The following is a 6,010-nucleotide window of genomic DNA, read 5'->3' on the forward strand; positions in this document are numbered from 1 at the left end:
ACCTCTGCACCCCCTACACAACAGGGTTAATATATGGGACCACAAACATAGGCAAGTATGGTGCCTGCGGACCCTCACATTCTCACATTTCATCAGCTCCTAACCTGTCAACCTCAGACCAGGGCAACATATTGCAGTACCCTCCCTTCTCACAGTCATGTAGCTCGCGAAGCGGACGTGTATATCCGCTGGTATGGCGTGAGCACTGACACATTCAATGTAAATATCGACACCTGTTGTGATGGCGCGGGTTACGACTTCGATACCCGACGTTCAAGGATAACAATTTTCATTTTTTCGCAGCTCATCTGAAGAAAATACGAATTACTGTGCTTCTTTGTCCTTATGAAAAACCAACTCAGATGATGGGAGTTGAATATAACAAAATATATATATATTTTTTTACCAACCCAAATCTCAGATGGAGGGGGGGTGGCACTCGGGGGCACTAGGTTTTCCAGGGGGCACGTGCCCCCCTGGCCCCCCACTTGGCGACGCCACTGATGGTGGCGCTCCGCTCAGATAGTCGTGCATACAACTTTGCAAATCCTGGCTACGCCCCTGACTTGTAATGAATTTCTGTGGGTCAAACTCAAAGCTATTTCGAATGGAAAAAATTGTTAAGATATTAACAAGAAATAAACTCTAATTCAGAAGATTCCTACATTAGCAACTAGCATGATTTCATCTCATTTTGTCTCAAAAGAAAACTTGTTCCTTGTTTCCCAATTTGCACATTGGATATTGCAGTGCTAGTATGCATATTTTCCTTGAGGGGGGGGGGGGGGGGCGTTGATGGAGTGATGTGTATACGCAAATAAGATAATACAATAAGAGTTATAAAGGGTACTAAATATAAGGCTGCATCAGTCTAATCGAATTTCTGCAAAGTGCCCTTTGATGTCGGTGCCCCCCCCCCCCCCCCAGATTAAAAGTGCTTCCGCCGCCCTTGTTTCTGCAGAATGTCAAATCGACTAACATATTTGCGTGTGAATATTGAGGCTTAATGAGTTAAAACGCAGTATATCAAGGAAAGGACCGGGGGAAATCCGCCAACGCCCAACAAGCAATCATACATTCGACAAATTTGTCTTGTATTTTGTTAATAGAAAGTAAGTCTGTCATCAAGTCAACACGGTTCAAGTTACGGAAAATTGTGGCCATAGGCTGTATGAAAAGAAAAAAAAAATGTTATAACATCATTCAACGCCGAACGAATGCCAAGGCAGGATTTATTTTGATATTACTTAGCCCAAGATAAAAAGTACGTGCTAATACAATTTTCATGGTGCCGTATATACTCTTCAAGATATCCATTCAGCTTTAAAATATGCATCTGGACTGCTCCTTCAACGTTCAATTAACAATAATGACAGCCTCCCTCGATAAAGGCCTACATTTGAAAGGAGACACACCGGGTTTATATGTGATAGTAGAAATCAACGACTTACAATTTTCCAAGCACATAAGAAACATATTATTCCATTTATGACGTATCATATATTTAACAATTTTTCCCCCCTCACATACTCGATTAGATTAAAGACTTGAACAAGTTAAAATGTGATTTTTATTCATTTATTTTTCTCTTGATTTATGGCAATGTTTTCACACGGAGCACGTGAAGCCTATTATATATATCGTTTCAATTCAGTGCTGTAAACGGAGCCTCATGAACTTAGCAAAAAAGCTGTATCCAAAATATTGAAACACTCCACATGACCTGATCATGATGGCATTGGTTTTAATGTCAATTATATTAACATTCCACCTTGAAAATATGACAAGAAAACAAAGTGAAAGTAATAGCTAGATATCATATCGTGTAACTACTATGATATAACATAACGTATAAACTGACTACGCCTAGAAACGACTTGTAAGGTAGCATACGCCTATTAAAAGATCCATTGACTTACCACTATATCATAACAGAAAGGTGATCTCTAAGTCTATAGAAGTTCTAACTAGCAAAACGCTACCCATCACCGGATAGCTGACAAGTTGCCAATCATGGCAACATCAATTTTCCGTACCATTACCGTGTAGAACGTTTACCATGAGAGCCTGAAGTTCTCGTCACTTGAAAACAAACCTCTTTAGTCAGTATAGTAAACAATTTTCGCACGCTGCTCCTTATCTCAATCGACCCAATAGTTTTGCACCACATGTAATGTTCCATTCATGCTATTCAACATACAACCACAAAAAGCAGATTCTGATTAATAACATATCAAAACAAATATGTTCACCTGCTGCTATTCTTTTGTTTGGCGCTTTTCCTGAGATAGCTATTCTTTTGTTTGGCGCTTTTCCTGAGATAGGAGAACACCCGGGACGATTGATATGAACTCTAATAGGGGGATGCCACCTTTAACTACAGTTGGAGGAGTTATTCTCCACAAAGATTTCTATCATATAAACCAGCAACGAAAATATGTCACTTTAAAGTTCGTATCAACAACAGAGAACAATTTTTCATACATTAGAGACATTGGTCCGTTAAAACAGACTGCGGTGCCCTACAGCCCCCTCCCACCCCTCACCCCTAGAAATCCCAGTAGCGATATCGGCGTATTCATTATCTCATGACATGAACAGCTTTGTCAATGTGCCGTGAACGGTTAAATACTATACGTGCTATTCAGGATTTCTAAGCACGTGCTGCGTTGAGTTTCTACCAACGATGCACTTAAATATGGAACGCCAAAAGGACTGCAGGTGGCGCTACTACTCTAAATAGGAGGTGCTACTACCCTAAACAGGAGGTGCTACTACCCTAAACAAGAGGTGCTACTACCCTAAACAGGAGGTGCTACTACTCTAAACAGGAGGTGCTTCTACCCTAAACAGGGGGAGCTACTACTCTTATTATGAGGTGCTACTACTCTTAACAGGAGGTGCTACTACTCTTAACAGGAGGTGCTACTACTCTAAACAGGAGGCGCTACTACTCTAAACAGGCGGTGCTACTACCCTAAACAGGAGGTGCTACTACCCTAAACAGGGGGTGTTACTGCTCTTATTATGAGGTGCTACTACTCTTAACAGGAGGTGCTATACTACTCTAAACAGGAGGTACTACTTCTCTAAACAGGAGGCGCTACTACTCTAAACAGGCGGTGCTACTACCCTAACCAGGAGATGGTACTACCTTAAACAGGGGGTGCTACTGCTCTTATTATGAGGTGCTACTTCTCTTAACAGGAGGTGATACTACTCTAAACAGGAGGTGCTACTACTCTAAACAGGAGGCGCTACTACTCCAAACAGGCGGTGCTATACTACCCTAAACGGGAGGTGCTACTACCCTAAACAGGGGGTGCTACTGCTCTTATTAGGAGGTGTTACTACTCTTAACAGGAGGTGCTACTATACTCTTAACAGGCGGTACTACTACCCTAAACAGGAGGTGCTACTAGCCTAAACAGGGGGTGCTACTGCTCTTATAAGGATGTGCTACTACTCTAAACAGGAGATGCTACTACTCTAAACAGGAGGCGTTACTACTCCAAACAGGCGGTGCTACTACCCTAAACGGGAGGTGCTACTACCCTAAACAGGGGTGCTACTGCTCTTATTAGGAGGTGCTACTACTCTTAACAGGAGGTGCTACTACTCTTGACAGGAGGTGCTACTATACTCTTAACAGGAGGTACTACTACCCTAAACAGGAGGTGCTACTAGCCTAAACAGGGGGTGCTACTGCTCTTATAAGGATGTGCTACTACTCTAAACAGGAGATGCTACTACTCTAAACAGGAGGTGCTACTACTCTAAACAGGGGGTGCTACTACTCTAAACAGGAGGCGCTACTACTCCAAACAGGCGGTGCTACTACCCTAAACGGGAGGTGCTACTACCCTAAACAGGGGTGCTACTGCTCTTACTAGGAGGTGCTACTACTCTTAACAGGAGGTGCTACTACTCTTGACAGGAGGTGCTACTATACTCTTAACAGGCGGTACTACTACCTTAAACAGGAGGTGCTACTAGCCTAAACAGGGGGTGCTACTGCTCTTATAAGGATGTGCTACTACTCTAAACAGGAGATGCTACTACTCTAAACAGGAGGTGCTACTACTCTAAACAGGAGGTGCTACTACCCTAAACAGGAGGTGCGTATTGAAGAGTACAGGGGGCATCAGTCCACAGCGTGCACCACCGTCCACAGCGTCCACAGTGCACCTGTGAAAATTTGGGAAGAATTTTCTTCATTCTCTGTTAAGGCTTTTATTTTACCAATTTATTATGGGGGTACTTAACCCCATTACTTCTACCTCAGTTCAGCGTGCTGTTCGAATAATATGAACTTGTTATCGTGCAAAAAATTCCAATGACTGTAAAGTGCAATTTCATTTCGGGATGTTTTCGATCCCATATTCCGTGAACACAAGCAGATGGCGAAACTAGATGTACTTGTGATATCACCCTTAAAATTAGGCGTAGGGGGTGGGGGGGGGGGAGGGAAAGCCCGCTTCACTTTTTTGGATCGACTTCTGGGGGTGCGTCACCCCGCCGTATTTTATATCTTCTTTCTTTTCTAAGCTAGTATACACGGAAAATAAGGGAATTAAACATCTTACGTCTGTCACTCTTTCAGAGTTACGTATTCTCATGATGAGCGAACAAACAAAAATAATTATAGAAATACTTAACACAAATTCTGTACATGTTATTCTGTTAGCCTGTCCCAGAATGGTCGGCAACTAGCAACAGCTTCACGAAGTTCCCGGTCGATATAACTTTCACCAGTAAACTTTGAATGCAGCGCGCACTCAGTGAAAGGATTTTCACATAGCATACAAGTACGTTGATGTTCTCTAACTTGGGCAGGTAAATTTTGGCATGAAGAGTATTGCATCTAGTTTTACTTAACATTGTACTGGCAGATGGGTTGAAAGAGCCTTGTCTTTTGTTTCTCATGATATCATTTTGACTTCCGTCCAGAAAATTGTATCCAACTTTTCTCAAATACGTTAAGCGGCTGAAAATTAACCTTTGTTTGAAATATTGTATCTCTTTAATGCGGCCGAATGACAGGTGTACGTATCAGCAAAAGAATAACCAGCATATTTGTAATGGCATTATCCTTCACTGCGGTTGTCTTTGGAAACGGTTCGTAGTTACAAATAGATCGACCCCTGTTCATGATAGTAACACCTGTTTAGGGTAGTAGCATCGCCGGTATAGGGTAGAAGCACCTCCTGTTTAGGGTAGTAGAACCTCTTGTTTAGGGTAGTAGCACCACCTGTGTAGGGTAGTAGCACCTCCTGTTTAGGGTAGCAATGCCACCTGTGGTCCTTTTGACGTTCCATAATTAGCACCTTCCGTTTATGGTAGTAGCGCCACTAATTTACAGTAGCATGGCCGCCTGTTGTAGTAGCATAGTAGCATCGCCTATTTAGAGAAGTAGGGGCAGCTTTTACAGCAGCATCGTCTCTTAGGATTAGTAGCACCTTCTGTTTAAATTAGTAGCACCTCCTGCTCAGTGGCGGAGCTAGGGGTATTGGTCAGGGGGTCGAGAATGGTCTGTAGGGGCCCTTTCGACACTATCTAAGCGGAGCGCCACCACAGGTTGGCGCGGAGCGTACAGCAATTTTTATGAGTAAAGATACTCCCTAGATCGCCGGAAATAACCTTTTCCGGGCCTTGCTAATTTGCAGATAAACGGAGCATAAATAGGTGTCATCGCCAACAAAATGTAACAAATGTCAATAGGTAGATGAGAGAGTAATAAAAAAGTCAATAATCGCGAATAAGTAAAAAGTGGTAACAAACTGAAAAGTGCGCCAGCAGTCCATTTGAGTCCGTCAGGGGGCATCCGCCCCTGACTGTATGGACGCTCCGCCACTGCTCCTGCTTAGGGTAGTAGCACCTCGAGTTAAATGTAGTAGCACCTCCTATTTAGGGTAGCAGCGCCACCTCTAGACCTTTTGGCGTTCCATACTTATACCACTGGCAGCTTGACACGCGTGTTAAAAAATAACCCAAGAAGGTTTTCGCAAAA

This window comes from Apostichopus japonicus, chromosome 12 (genome assembly GCF_037975245.1).
Source record: "Apostichopus japonicus isolate 1M-3 chromosome 12, ASM3797524v1, whole genome shotgun sequence".
Taxonomy (NCBI): domain Eukaryota; kingdom Metazoa; phylum Echinodermata; class Holothuroidea; order Aspidochirotida; family Stichopodidae; genus Apostichopus; species Apostichopus japonicus.